This window comes from Priapulus caudatus, unplaced genomic scaffold (genome assembly GCF_000485595.1).
Source record: "Priapulus caudatus unplaced genomic scaffold, Priapulus_caudatus-5.0.1 Scaffold27, whole genome shotgun sequence".
Lineage (NCBI taxonomy): Eukaryota > Metazoa > Priapulida > Priapulimorpha > Priapulimorphida > Priapulidae > Priapulus > Priapulus caudatus.
The window spans coordinates 1,014,777-1,030,948 of NW_014577088.1; the positions used below are offsets into that span (position 1 = coordinate 1,014,777).

The following is a 16,172-nucleotide window of genomic DNA, read 5'->3' on the forward strand; positions in this document are numbered from 1 at the left end:
AATAAACGAGCTGGCACACATGACCACACGCGCGCGCTTCGTATGCACACGTATAGGGGGACTGCATGGCTGTCATCGCAGTGATCACATACATAATCTCCCACACCCCGCGAGCTCGCAGCACAGCTGGCGAGGGGCGCTGGCTAGCGGGTGCTACACGTAAATTGCACGCGAACGGCCAATATCACCAAGAGCCCCCACTAAATATATTTTATGAGTTTTTGATAACGTCGTAGCATATACACATCACATCGTATACCATTACTCAATTCCCTTGTGGTAGGTAACATAAATGGCACACATACATGCAATGCGTATAGATACCTAAATACATACCAACGCATGCACGCACGCAAGCAAGCACAAGCGCACGTACAAGCTCACGCACGCGTACACGGACACGCACATACACGCACGCGGACACGCGCGTACACTCACTATACATGAATACATAGATAAAACAAGATTACCATATAATACAGTAATCGGTACAGAAATATGAGCGAACACTGCTCCATATTCGGCTTCGGAATGGAAGCCAATGCAATTATGAAAGCTCTTGACATTCGGAGATGCAATAAAGGATTAGAGACGTTGCGTACGGGCATACCAGCCTGGCTCCTGGCTGCATGCGTCTGTCGGCACATTAGCACGCGAAGCTTCCATGCACGGCTTGCCAACGTTATTCTTTATCATCGTAATTTCCTGGCTGTACATTATCGGAATCCGCGGTAGGATTAAGGCCACATATGCCCGCACGCATGTAGTTCAGCTATTGACAGGTGTTTAATAACATCGACTGATTTTTTTGCGAGGAGCCTGTCGTGGCGCATGGGTGCGCCGCGTGTGCGTGCAAGTCAATCAGCCCGGCTGTCTCCCCGCACAATCAATCCTGCCCTCAATTGACAATTTTGCTGCTGAAAGCGCTCAGATGAGAGACAGGCGCGCACGCACGTTGGCTTTACGTGTACGCGCACGAATCTTCGTCGGCTAGGTAGCGACAAGAGAAACATCCGCGTGACGTAGGAGGTGAGGGTGCGTCACTGAACGGATCATCACTGATGAGCCAGGGAACTACGTTCACAGGCACTTGAAACGTTTCAATAAAATATAATGCTAAATAAATACGAAATCTAGCTAATACTATAGTACTACAAAATTCTTAATGTTTCTATACTCTCTTTCACCTATTATTGCCGACAGTTTCCTGTCAATTCCGTGTAAATGCTCTATGCACACACACTAACGCCGCCATTGCTCACTGTGCACAGTGACTGTTAATATATATAGTATATTATATATTATACTATATATATTAGTGTAACTGTAAGCGTGCAACAGTCGCGCCGCGAGAGCAGTGGCATCCGGCATCGTACGTTGGACGTAAGATTTGGACGGAATTTACAGGAAACTGTTGGCAATAATAGGTGAAAGAGAGTAGGCCTATAGGCTATACAAACATTCGTATTTAGTTAGCATTATATTTTATTGAAACGCTTCAAGTGCCTGTCACTACGTTAATGCCCAAGACGAACGCCGGCGTTCTCTGGCAGCGACGCATAATACTGATCAAGGGACGCTCAGCGCCGACAGTGATCGATGTATAAGCACGCACTACATTTTTTATATACCGTTAGCAACGCCGGCATATACGAACGGGACATGGGGAAAACCCCACTAGCATTGCTCATCACTCAACTTCAACCAGATGCATAAGAACAGTATACGCATCGATGAACACACGACTAGTTTATGAGTGCCATATAGCCAACCAATGTCTGTAAAATAGTAAATTAACAACTGAATAACAGGGTTAATAACTTGTAATTCCTACCGATACGACTTTGATGTTTAGCTATATAGGTTATGCTGTGTTTCCCTTTTGGTAGCGAGCGAACACGTTCTGTTAACGGCCTACATCGGCTATTAATCGAGCATTAAGACACTTACTCTCGCCCTTCACCACAAATCAATAACCATGCAGCTGGACAGCGAAGAAGCAGCGATTCTACAATGGTGACCGTTGTGTGAAAATCATATAGAAACAAGGCACATGGGCGTCCTTGTCAGGCAGGAATATATATATATATAATATATGTGCGTGCGTGCGTGCGTGCGCGCGTGCGTGCGTGCGTGCGTGCGTGTGTAGTCGTCTTCAGCCTCGTGTCCGTTGTTCAACAATAGCTCTATCCCTCTAACTCACTATATATAGTGCTCTCAGCTTGCGACCTCTCCCTCTCTCTCTCTCTCTCTTACACTTTTGAACGCTCTTTCTCTGCTTTACAGCTACTGCTTTTTAGTCCTTTATACCCGAGAAATTGCATGCATTCTTTTACCCCATATATATCGTAATTTACTAACTTCGATCGTAAAGTTTTTCAATAGTATACATCCTTTGCTGAATGTGTCCATGCAAACTGCCTAAAATATATGGAAGTATCTGTGAAGTTGATTTGATTGTCACGCAAAAATTCGGGCAAGCGTATTATACAATATTTCAATATTTTTAGACTAATAGAAAATATTCCAATTAAAGTAATTTTTCTCGGAACTACGTTTTGTATGTGACGGCATGGGCTTACGCCATGCGTGTCAGTGCGCCTAAACATTATCGAACACTCAAAAGATGGTAAAGCTGTCGGCATCAGCTGTTAATATAATTCGCTGGCATACTGGGGAATCCTATTATTTCGAGACATATGACGCAGTCTGTGCGGGCTCTATGTTGCTACGTGTTTAGCAATGTGGGCTATGTGTTGCCTGACAGCCGCTTGTACCGTGACACTGCATATACGCTATACCCGCATGGCTATACATACTGTCATTCTGCCGACATCACGTGCATGAAACCTTAGTTGCGTGTTTCGTCAAGACAACAACTGTCTGCCCTTTATTTTCCGCCGCGCGTTCGCACTAATTGGATTTCTAAATTGCCGCTACACAAGCTAACAATCGTCATCCATCATTGACAAACGTATACAGTTAATTATACATGACAGTTTAGTTATCATTCATGTCTTTTCATTGCACCTCTTATTATAAATTTAATGTTGACCGCACGTGCACTAATCATTCTGCAGTAGATAACAGTAATTATGTGCTTCTAAAATTAGAGACACAAATCAGGGTTTTAAAATGTGTCTCCCGCCCCACGATCAATAATGTGATCTTCCCCCTATAGCCTATGGTCTTTAACGTGATCCCCATCCCATGTGGTCACTAACGTAGCCCTATCACTATGATCACAAACGTGACCCGTCTAATTCTCCTGTGGTCATTATATAACGTGGTCCCTCCCTTGTGGACACCAATATGACCCTTCACTATGATCATTCACGTGGCCTTTCATGTTGTCAATTACGTGGCCCTCATCTGCACTCACTAACATTTCCATTCCCTGTGGTCAGTGGTCACTAACGTGATCCTTTCCCTGTGGTCTCTAACGTGACCCTTTTCCCGTGACCACTAATATAGCCTCCCTGGGTCACTAACAGTAACATGCCATTTTCTGATGGTCTCTAACCTGATTTTCCCCCTTAGTCACTAACATATGTCAACTTCCCTATGTCACTCACACGACCCTTTCTCAGTGGTCACTAATAGACCCGTTCTTTGATAAGTAACGTACGTGGCCCTCCCTCTGTGGTCTATAACCTAACTCTTTTCCTGTAGTCACTAACGACGTGAGTCTCTCCCGTTGTCAGTACATTACAACTATAACAGCCTACAACTATATAGATACCCTAACCTAGACAGGGTGAAACCTTCCTGATAACAATCCCTCCTCTACTGACATAGATTATGCTAGCATGCAATAGTACACTATACACTATACTAGCGCTGACAGGGTCTATGTCTCCCTGGGGTACTGCCGGAACGTACCCTGGGTACGGTCAGGTATACCGGAACGTACCCTGGTACTATCTAATATGCCGGACCGTACCTCGCCTACTCCACTAACGAGTCTATAGGGAGTCGCGTACGCCTACTCCCTAACCCTAACACTAACCATATCAGATAGTTACCAGGGTACGTTCCGGCAGTACCCAGGGAGACATAGACCCTATCAGCTATACTAGCATATACGGCCTTCGTTAGTTTTGGCAAACCCTAACGTAAAAACCGGCCTAAACGTCCATGTATGTATTACTAGGTCATATATGACCTGCCTGTCGAGGCCTACATATACTACACGATACTACAGGCGCATTTGTCCCTAAACTGAAACACTTGTTTTTTCACTCAGCCCGTGAGGCATTCCAGCAACTTCTTTCATAATATTTTTACCCCATCCCATCCCCAGGGATAGCCCGACCAGGCTGTGTAACTAACTGTGGCTCATAGGGTCTATGTACCCCAGGGTACTGCCGGCACGTACCCTGGGTACGGTCCGGTATACCGGAACGTACCCTGGTCACTATTTGATATGGTTAGGGTTAGGATTAGGGTTAGGGTTAGGGTTAGCATTAGGGTTAGGGTTCGGGTTCGGGTTAGGGAGTAGGCGTAGGCGACTCCCTAGACTCGTTAGTGGAGTAGGCGAGGTACGGTTCGGCATATTAGATAGTACCAGGGTACGTTCCGGTATACCGGACCGTACCCAGGGTACGTTCCGGCAGTACCCCGGGGGACATAGACCCTCTCAGCCTAACTGTGTGCCTGTGTGGTTTTCTAACCCTAGCAAAGACCGTTTCTTGGAGCTACGTACCCCAAGGATAGATATTCCAGATTATGCATCGGAATAGACATTTTCACGATAAAATCAATACTTGTATGTAACCAGACATTTGCTGAGGATGAAAATAAATTCTGCAAAGTGTCAGACATTTAAGGGCAATAATTGAGCATTACGGCGCAGAATTTCCCAGACTTGGCTCGCGTGTCTGCATGCTAAGCACTTGTACGTCTTGTCTGACAGACCTACGCTCAATCTCGGTGAGGAAAAAACGAGTGGAAAATAGCAGGTTTGGGTAAAAGTGTAAAGTAGCACTGACAGGCCCACTGGGGAAGCGCGTTAATGCCTGCACACGTAGACATTACACATGCACACAGAACTCCCTCCGCGCAAGCATGAAGTGTCGGGCACTTACGCACGCACGGACGCACGCGCGCGCGCAGCTGACCGACTGTACTTTGGAATGACATTCTGCATGTTACTGAGACAACCGAGATCGGCTAGTGACGACTCCTGGAATCGTTACTGGTAACCTTGGATGATCTACAGCTATTGCCTAATTACAAAATCCCTAAAGTGGCAACTCGGAGGCTAAAGCGACTTCCAATAACGCTGCGTAGCTTGGCTGCACGTCCTCCGCAACCGTTATACTACCTATAGGTAAAACACATCACTACTGTAGCATTTGCGTCAAACGTATTTAAAATCTGCATCAACGTTCTAATAATTAAATAAAAATCATGCAAACCTATATTTCTATGGCTTACCTTGTTCTGGTCCCTCCATGATAGCACATGACCTTTAGGGTCAACCTTCAGAGTAACCAGGGTTGCTACGTTTGATACCTGTAAAACACAGCCGATGTAAACCAATAACTCAATTTTTCGCCAGTTCCACTAGGTTTCTTATAGGTAAGAGGCACAGTGGCGCACTGCCGTTGTCAAATTTAACATCGCCGTTGTGAAAATGTTCCTGTATTTACCCGCTGTTGTCAAAACAGTGTCAACCGTTACCCAATAATAAATAAATCACCACGTGCTTCTGGCATATTTAGATTGCCATGTGCGTTTATTGGGTCATGTGACACGGGGTCTACACTTTTCCTGCGGCCTACGGCACGCCTTTGAATCCATCATGCGCATTTTTTCCCAAACTGGCCATTACCTCCTTTGTCTAAGTTAATTTCCCTCAGAAGAAACCCTGTAAAGTATTTCACCTGTTCTACTAACTCTGCCTTCACCACCTGGCCTAACTGGTGCTGCAGTAATACTCCGCGTTACAAACATGATGCGTTCCAGAAAAATGTTCGTAAAGCGAAATTTGGCAACGTGAAGCCCTCGGTTGCTTGAGCGAGTGGCATCTATTGACTTTCATTACATAATTGCAGACGCGTTGCTACGAAATATCCTTCGGCCAAACGCAGTATGGAATCCCATAATCTCCCCTAACACAAGCACAATTATGAATTCAAGTGAACATTTGCAAACATAATTAATATATTATATATATATATATACATAGCATATATATATATATATTATATATATATTGGAAACGCGGATATACAATACAGGAAACGGAATTCAATATATGAATTAATATTCTGCACGTAGAGTAAAAGGACGCTGGATACTGATTTGGAGTGTACAACCATGAGTGTAACATTGTTAAACATAATATCAATATATATGCATCGAAAACTTGATGATAAAACATGTAATGTGTATCAAACATGTAACATGTAATGTGCAAGAAAAGGGTCTTGTGGTAGATATTCTGTTTATTAATGTGTACACTGACATAAAGGTGAATTGTTCATTCGTATGGCAAATACAGTGGCCATAATTTACAAATCACATATATGGCGGAATTTACGTAACCTGAGTTAGTGTAACGTGTAGCATTACTGTATTCCTATGAAGTATCCATCAATACTTTTTCACCTCTTACAGCAGGCATCTACTCTCCATTATATTGCGTTTTAATCTGCAGACTGACTCATATCTAAATCAAGCACTACGTATAACGAACGACAGGGACTAGCCACACACATAGCGGGGCAAGTAATCTCAATCTGTTCATTGACATTGACGCTATGATCACAGATGCACGTACATATCACTAACCAGGCGCGTATAATGACAAATGTATGATGTATGCATGTATGAATCATGCATGTATGATTTTGTATTTCAATGTATTTCAATGTTATTCATTTGTATTTCATACATGTATGCATGTATGAAATGCATGTATGATCACTCCCCCCCCCCTTCCTCCCCTTACCACACACGCACGAACACATTGATTTACCGCATAGCCACCTACACACGCACACATATAAGGGGATACACGGCCCCACTGGGTGGCTTAACTGATGATTCAGGACTGGGCTATGTACCATTTACCTTACACCGCTACCGCTATAAACAACACACTTATCGTTGACAACGGGTGTTTAAATACAACATACGGTAGCTACACACAGCAGATCCATGATAGCCTTAGAGCAAATGACGGGCGGGTGATAAATAGATAACGACTCTTTAAACGCACCAGTGTACTTACCAATAATCATGATTCAAGTCTAACACATTGCAAATATCACTTCTGCGACGCGAACTGTATATATATATATGTAAACAGCTAGATGTCGCCCAGGGACGGTTTTACGTTGCACTATACAATGAACAATCAGCATGCCCTGTGTAAACCGAACATTATGGCAATGCTATTTCGTGTGAGCTACGTGACACATAAATATCACCGGTGTTATCAATTTATGTGACCGGTGCGCGCCCGGGTACTGACCCTCCTAACCGCCCGTACGAAATCGCTTTAATAGCTCTTATGCGAGAGCTTTCCCCTATATACTATTTCATGTGCATATGCGTGCGCGTGTCCGTGCGCGTGTGAATGTGTGCGCGAGCTTGTGCGTGTGTTTAATTAATTTCTATCAATTTAGCGAAAGCAGTCGCCTTCGGCTGACGTGCCACCTCCGCGCTACTGGGACTGTAGTTTTAATGGGATTGACAGAAGTGTAAGAACTCTGAGGGCTTCTGTAGCCGTGTTACGCGGAGCTTCCTGGAGCTCACATTGGTCAGCTGTGCCCCACACATTAGCCGATGATTAACACGCGACTAACCTCGACGCGTACGTCTGCCTACTGGGGCACAAGGCGACATTGGGCTGCTATCGGTTTTCGAACTTGCCCACCTCTACTAGACTGCGAGGTTGTGCTAAATTCATAAGCATATAGAGAAGCACATACGTCGGACCGTTTATTCGTAATCTGTACGTGTTTTCGCGTCCCTGTGTTGCTTATCGTGTTCCTGTCTTTCGGGGTCATGCTCCGTCGGTCATCCAGAAGGAGCTTATTCACAGGTACAATCTAGCCGCATTACCCCCACCGACTATCGCAGGGCTTGCCTGTCAACCCGCGGGCGGAAAGAAAGATGTACCTAAGAAGGCATGCAGCCTCTTAGCGCTACGTTTCCCATGCCTATAGCCGGATCTTTCATTTTGTGCTGAATGATTCTTTGCGACAGATTCCCTAGGCATCATCCCCCCTCTCTCTCTCTATATATATACATATCAGGAGATATATATATATATATATATATATATATATAGTGTGCGCGCGCGCGTGTGCATGTGTGTGTGCGTGCGTGCGTGCGTGCGTGCATGCGTGTGTGTGTGTGCGCGCGCGCGTGTGCGTGCGTGCGTGCTTGTGTGCGTGCGTGCGTGTGTACATATATATAATTATATATATATATATATAATTATATATATATATTGCATTTAAAAAAAAGATTTCAAGTTATATTAACACTTCTACGAACCCAAAAATAAAACAAAATCGCTAAAAGTCATTACTCGATTAGGGATAGTGGCCTGCCATTCCCTGACAGATTACGCCATTCATCATAACAGACTGCCATTCTCGATAAAATCGGTGGCATTCATCATAGCATGCTGTCATTCGCCGATGCATCCCGTGTATTAACCCAGCATACAGCCATTCCCTAGTATTTTCCGACATTCACCCACAAACGGTGCTGCGCCTCTCGTTAAGCGCACAATATCAACTATCGCCAATCTTCCATCTGCGTTCGTCATCAAATTGTTTCGCATGAAGTTCACAAACGAACTCGGGAAAAGAGCGCCCTGTCATCTGCGATCCACGAAAGCGAAGTGCTGCACACAGCACTCAGTAGCGCATGCAGTATATCAGGCTATATCAGAGAATACGGACATAGACCACTTCCTCGTGACTACATTACTCGCTGGCTACAGGCTGCATGGCGTCCAGTCGGCAGCGGAAATTCTTGACAGTCACCGCTTCCTGAACTCTCATGGCTTTTACCAGGTTCTTAAATTCCCGACCTGCGCCGCCAGGAATACTATACCGAACCAATCAATGCCCGACTAAAAGTCACAGGGCGTCTAGTGTGGCTCAAGAAGTCGTTGTCGTAACAGGTACTACAGATATGTACCCGAGGTACATATATGTATACACAAAGTGTACCATACTTGTACTACAGAAGTGTACCCTAACCCTAACTCTAACCCTAACCCTAACCCTAACCCTAACCCTAACCCTAACTCTAACCCTAACCCTAACCCTAAACATACCTCATATAAAAATATAAACATAATACTAAACAATCTAAAACTACCTCGGGTAAATATCTGTAGTACCTGTTACGACAACGACCCTTCGTGCTCTAGTGTGACCTTAAGTGAAGTATGTGAACCCCTGACACCCTGCAGTTGGGTAAACAATCTTGCAAATGAAACATCCAGGATGTGCATAAGACTCGCCACAAGGTAAATTACTCGGCCCCATATTGATTTTCTAACCTGTTCCAATACATTCTTATTTTTCATCATTTCCATTGCGACGCTCATTGCGATCATTGCGAGAATTACTCATTACTGGTTAACGCTCGACGTGAGCTGTCTAGGGTCTGTTCTGTTTCACACATTGACAAACACGTAATTATAAACACGAGATGCCGTGGAACAGAGTAGGCACTAGGCAGTGGGAATGGAAGGGAGAATCACGGATATTCTAGACGACCTATAGTAGGGGTAATCCATATATATATATATATATACATATACGCACGACAATCGAAATCGACGAGAAAGGCACGTACGTTACTCATTAAAATTCACAATCGGGGCCAATTTTCACCTGTTCAGAATCAATTAGTGCATCGCATGTACAAATAATTACCATCGTTCTGTAAGCTTCTAGCAACGAGCTGCGATCTGAACAACAACAACAACATCTGGAAGGAAGGCCACTTTTTCCTGATAGTTCTACACGCCAAGGTAAAATTCGTTCTTTCAACGAAACAGCTAAGGCATTAACCAATATGTTTCATGCATTGCGTCGACGGAGGAGCACGCATGGACACGGATTGGCAATTGCAATGGAGTAACCAATTGTAATTGCACCTAATAGTTCATAAATGACAGAAACATCAAAACAAAACACGCGATTGAATTCTTCGTTCTACTGGCATAAAAATTATCGACACTAACTAATCGTATATAAGCTGTCCTATCGCCAACTCCCCCCCATACGAACATCCACACTGCAACACACATATATATGCGCTATGCGCTGCTTCAGACCTATATTCCCTACTCAAACCAGCAGAGTGAAAATTGTAAACACTTGTCAGGGGAGAGGCAGCTCAGGCCGTTCCACGTGTTAATAGATGAGGCACAGGGGAACTCTAAATTATTCATAAATATTAAGCATAATTTCTGCATTGATACCTAAATGTGCCATAAACCCATTTCGCATTTATATTTCTACTTTTCTCGGATATTTTCTGCGAAATACAACCGGATGGTATATAATTCATTATATACGGTACTACCCTGGAGAGATTGGATAGCAAGCCTGTACCGAGAGGCTGTGGTTACCCCATTTGACAGAAGAAAAACAGTTTAACGAATTTACGGCTGCACCATGCAAGGAGGCTCTTGGAATGGTGTTTGGTTCATCGGGTTTCAGTTCTTTTTCACCTATAAAGATTTGAAAACTATGAGACCACCTATAGCTAACACGCAGTGGCTTAGACCCAACTGCAACTTGGTATCTTCGACTATCTCGATCCCTTCACCCCCCACCCACCCGCTCTCTCACTTACTCTCTTCCTCGTCCTCTCCTGTTTCCATCAACTAGGTTTTTTTCCCAGAGCAGTGCAAAACACTTCCCTATGTAGTATGTACCAAGCGTAACCGCATGACTAATTCAGGCGAGGCTTTTCGTGCACAGAATAGGCTCTGCTCGGTCCGTCTTGCTTTTTACATGGCTGTTATACGTGGCAACAAAACACCATGTACTTGCTGTTTGGCAGAGTGTTGTATCACTGTCAAATAACCCACCACTCATAGTTACAGTGCAATCAGGGAATAATGGATGATACTTGCTGAAAATGACATAACAGTACAACAGCCTAAACTTTAGAAAAACAAGGCTCCTCAGATTATACCTTCTCTCTCGCTCTCTCTCTCATACACACACATACAGGCATACACGCACGCACGCACGCGTACGCATATGTTGTATTGAGATTAGTGGCTATTCTCGGGGGATAGCTCGATGGATGCCCGTTGCACGGTCCGAAAAAATCAATCTAGAATCTACAGCGGCGTGTGGCGAAGAATGGTGACGTTTGTGTGGATCTAGCTTATATACTGCCCAGGCGAAACCTGGATTAACTGATTTGGCAGGAAATTAAAACTTGATTTTTTTGGCGTGAAATAGCAAGCGATGCTGTCGCGCCCATTCCACGTCATAGCGCGCCGCGTCACCTGGCCGTCCAGCTTGTCACCGCTATTGTCCCAACGCTCAAGAGGCCGTCACTATTTGGCACTGCTGTTGTCCCAAACGCTATAAGCGTCGCATCAAGACATGGTCACCGTTTGGCACCGCTTGTCAATTCAATACTGGCGTAAGGTGCGACGTGCCAAGCGTTGCATCCTGTCGCCACCGTTTGCTGAATACAATAATTCCCTTGAACCCTCTTGAAAAGTTCATGTCCTCATGAAAACGTATTTCCAACTAAAAACGATATATCATAACTATGTTCCAATAATACCGCCACCTATATACTGGGAGGGAAATGCACACAGGACCATTTGATAAGTGTAGCATTATGCGGGTGCCTCGTCGTCGGCGCTTGTCAATTCAATACTGGTGTAATGTGCGACGTGCCAAGCGTCGCATCCTGTCGCCACCGTTTGCTGAATACAATACATACATTCATGCATGTACACACTCATACACGAATACATGCACACACACACGCATGCATGCAATCACCGTCTCTGTTGCTCTGTTTATGTACCTCAACCTCACACATCCCATATTATCCTATTCCTACTATTGTTTTCTCTTCATCTTCCTCTCTGTCTCCATACCCAGCCCTATCCCCATCGCCAGCACCATCTCACTATCCAGCCAGCCCAATCTTCATCTCTATCCACCTTTCAATCGAAATCCACTATATCATCCATCCATCTATAGCCATCTTCAATATATACACCCATCTCCAATTACATTCTATACTGTTTTCGTCTTTGAATTACACTTATAAGAATTATGGTTATGTTCACACAACTTGAAGTACTGTTGGTAGTTTTAAATGCAAAGTCTGTGTGTGTGTGTGAAGAAATATCATTTACCCTAGAATGTGTTCTTGTAAAGTAAAAAAAAAACTTGTAATTTCCTCAATCCCTCCAAAACCGCAAACACGTGCAGTGATCAAGCAACTGGAGTCATTACTGTATTCTATTGAGTTGTAATTAAATTGACAAACTATTAACTAATCATTACAAACGCACTGTAATGAACTGAAGACTGCAGGCTACAGTCAACCTTACATAAAACCGTATTTAATCATTGTTTATACATGAATTTCACAGAGTGAGAGCCCTAGCTGCAAGGCAAACATTTCAGTGCTGCTTGCACGCCCCTGATACAATTAATTGCTCACACCCACATGTGACAGTTGGTAGACAGATCGGTTACCAAAGCTCTAGTCTTTGAGGTTGCAATTGCAATTACGAACGGATTAGCCCTATCCCTACCTAATCCTAACTCCTTCACTGACCCTGACCCTAATTTTAACCATCTACTAGAATAGAATCCTAACTTACGTACAACCAGGTATACGCAAGAAACCGTAATGCATTACACTGGTGTGGTAGCACAAGGATATAGAGTACCTACCAAAATGTATAACTGCAATTGCAACAGCTTCAATTTCAGACGACAGTCAAAATCTAACATGAACAGGGTCATGTGTGTAGATTAATAATAACTGGACACGCGTGTTACAACGTTACACGTATACCTAAACACTCGTAAATATCATGCAGTTTGCATGCATGATGCAGCTATTAGATGGGGTCCCAGAGCTTAATATTTGAATAGCCGTAAACGATGCGTGGCTGCTCTACCCAGTACTAGTAGTACACTGCATATAGCTCTAGTACTACTGCACCAGCACAGCACCGATGACAAGCAGTAACAACGACGTTACAGCGTCATCGCGGTTGTCAGCATAGGATAACCTAGGACTATGTGAGTATGAATGATAACAAATGACGAACATACCTCGTCCCATTTTACAAACTTGCTTCCGACTTGTAAGCTTTCTGGAACGATAATTGGCTTTAGTTTCACTACATGTACTCCCTGTTGTGATGAACCTGCCATTATCTAGCTAGCTAACACGACAAACAGCGGCAACATTCTGGAGGCTTACTGCCGAGCAGTTCGTTTGATCGCGTTTCTTGACGAACTGTTTACACTGACTGTACCGCCATCTGTCGGCCGAGCGCGGACGGAAACATAACCACTGAGGTCTGCCAATGGTTAACGCATGTTTCTAGTTGTCATAGTTACGCATTGAAAGCGGCGTTTTTGGTTCTCGTTTTTGTGTTTGACACAAGAAGAATCCAAGTTGAAATCTTCGCAGCTTTTTTACTTGCTTTTACCTGAACTGATTCTTTATAAAAAATACACGTATGCTTGCTCCGTAGAGTATCTTCCAAAAACATGGCGTTTACCGCATAGCCATAGGCATTGCAAGTGAACTGAGAACTCGAGTGATTATTGACATAGCCATAGCCATTATAGGGCCTACTCCTACTCCTAGTTTATATGTTAAAGATGAGCACATTGTCAGCAGCTAATGAAAAACAGGTAAATAAGAAAGAATATTTTAATATATAGCTCATCATTACTGATCGTATGGTCGATCGCTAGGAATATCCAACCGACTGCGCCGGGTCTTGTGACGAATATTGTGAATTTGTGATAAATCGCAGCGCTGAATGATGAATCCGTAAATCCCGTAAATAGCAGGTCTCAGGGGAGAGATAGGGGCCTAGTGAACATAGAAATAAGTTGTGGATATAGTAATCAGTTAACCCTAACCCTAACCCTAATCATAACCCTAACTCTATCCCTGATTCTAAAATAAAACAAAATTAGCCAAAAATAATAAAAAATAAAATAAATAAGAGACAAAATTAGCCAATCAGAGCCGTCCCTTAGCGGATCACTATCTCTCCCTGTGCAAAATTCATTCGTAAACTATTCGTGGTGTGTTCAGTGTGGCTGAGAGGGTCTATATGTCCCCCAGGGTACCGCCGGAACGTACCCTGGGTACGGTCCGGTATACCGGAATGTACCCTGGTACTATCTAATATGCCGGACCGTACCTCGCCTACTCCACTAACGAGGCTAGGGAGTTGCCTACGCCTACTCCCTAACCCTAGCTTTAGTACTATAGCCCACGTACATTGACTGCCGCAGGCAAGTCAATGTACGCTAGCTATAGTACTAGAGCTACCCTAACCCTAACCCTAACCCCAACCCTAACCCTAACCCTAACCATATCAAATAGTTACCATGGTAGTGGTACGTTCCGGTATACCAAACCGTACCCAGGGTACATTCCGGCAGTGTGCGTGAAGCTCATAGGGTCTATGTCCCCAGGGTACTGCCGGAACGTACCCTGGTAACTATTTGATATGGTTAGGGTTAGGGAGCAGGCGTAGGCGACTCCCTAGACTCGTTAGTGGAGTAGGCGAGGTACGGTCCGGCATATTAGAGAGTACCATGGTACGTTCCGGTATACCAAACCGTACCCAGGGTACATTCCGGCAGTGTGCGTGAAGCTCATAGGGTCTATGTCCCCAGGGTACTGCCGGAACGTACCCTGGTAACTATCTGAAATGGTTAGGGTTAGGGAGTAGGCGTAGGCGGCTCCCTAGACTCGTTAGTGGAGTAGACGAGGTACGGTCCGGCATATTAGATAGTACCAGCCTACCAGGGTACGTTTCGATATATCGAACCGTACCCAGGGTACCCTCCGATAGTACCCTGGGGGACATAGACCCTACCAACTATAGTTTTTCATAATCATAACAATTATTGACAATGTAGCCTCTATCAGCAATATTTATTAATTAATAATTGTATTAATATTATAACTAGCTATAATCATTTAAGAAATATAATGAGATAATTAACTAATTATTAGAACGAGGACAAGCTGCACGCCTGTACCCAGGATTGGCCTAGGGGGGGGGGGTTCCAAATCAGAGGTGCGGGTGACTGCGAGCGCCGAAGGCGCGAAGCGATGTTAGGGGGTAGGGGAAAATTTTGGAAATTTGCTGTAAAATGGTGCATTCTGGTGCATTTTAACAGTTTTCTTCTGGATAAAATATACCTAGCCCAACTACAAAATAAGCCTACAAGTACTATTTATTTTTTGTTGTTTGGGGGGGGGTTCCGGAACCCCTGGAACCCCCTTTGGGTACGGGCCTGAGCTGTCATATATATATATATAGCAAGCTATATTATTGATATTAATATTTGTGCTGAAATGTATTTCTGTTTGCTTGTGTTATATATGTAAATGTGAATGTACACTTAAATAATTATTAACATTGTTTTTAGAATCATTCCGTCAATGGAAGGTGGGTGTGGAAAGATGATACTAAATCTTTGGACTTTATCGGGTAAGAATGTGCCACGCGTAACGCTCATAGGGTCTATGTCCCCCAGGGTACTGCCGGAACGTACCCTGGGTACGGTCTGGTATACCAGAACGTACCCTGGTAACTATTTGATATGGTTAGGGTTAGGGTTAGGGAGTAGGAGTAGGCGACTCCCTAGACTCGTTAGTGGAGTAGGCGAGGTACGGTCTGCCATATTAGATAGTACCAGGGTACGTTCCGGTATACCGGACCGTACCCAGGGTACGTTCCGGCCGTACCCTGGGGGACATAGACCCTCTCAGCACGAGTAACGTATATGGCCCCTACTTGTACATCATCATCGTTCGTACAATATTAACATAGTACTTGCTCCTATATACATAGTAACAGGGGTTAAAGGCTCACAATGCGCATCCAAACGCTAATTACTCCAGTACTATAGACTAGCAAATACTTCGTG

At 44.1% G+C, this 16,172-nt stretch overlaps 1 long non-coding RNA gene across 1 annotated transcript in view; it reads right to left on the bottom strand.

Moving 5' to 3' along the window:
* The window catches only part of LOC106814780, a 93,004-nt gene extending 79,519 nt beyond the window's left edge, over positions 1–13,485 (bottom strand). Inside the window, exons 1-2 of the long non-coding RNA XR_001394658.1 lie at positions 13,317–13,485; positions 5,440–5,517 (exon numbers count right to left, since the gene is read on the bottom strand). This is a non-coding gene — a long non-coding RNA (uncharacterized LOC106814780). The remainder of the gene's footprint in view (positions 1–5,439; positions 5,518–13,316) is intronic.
* Positions 13,486–16,172: the final 2,687 nt, after the last annotated feature.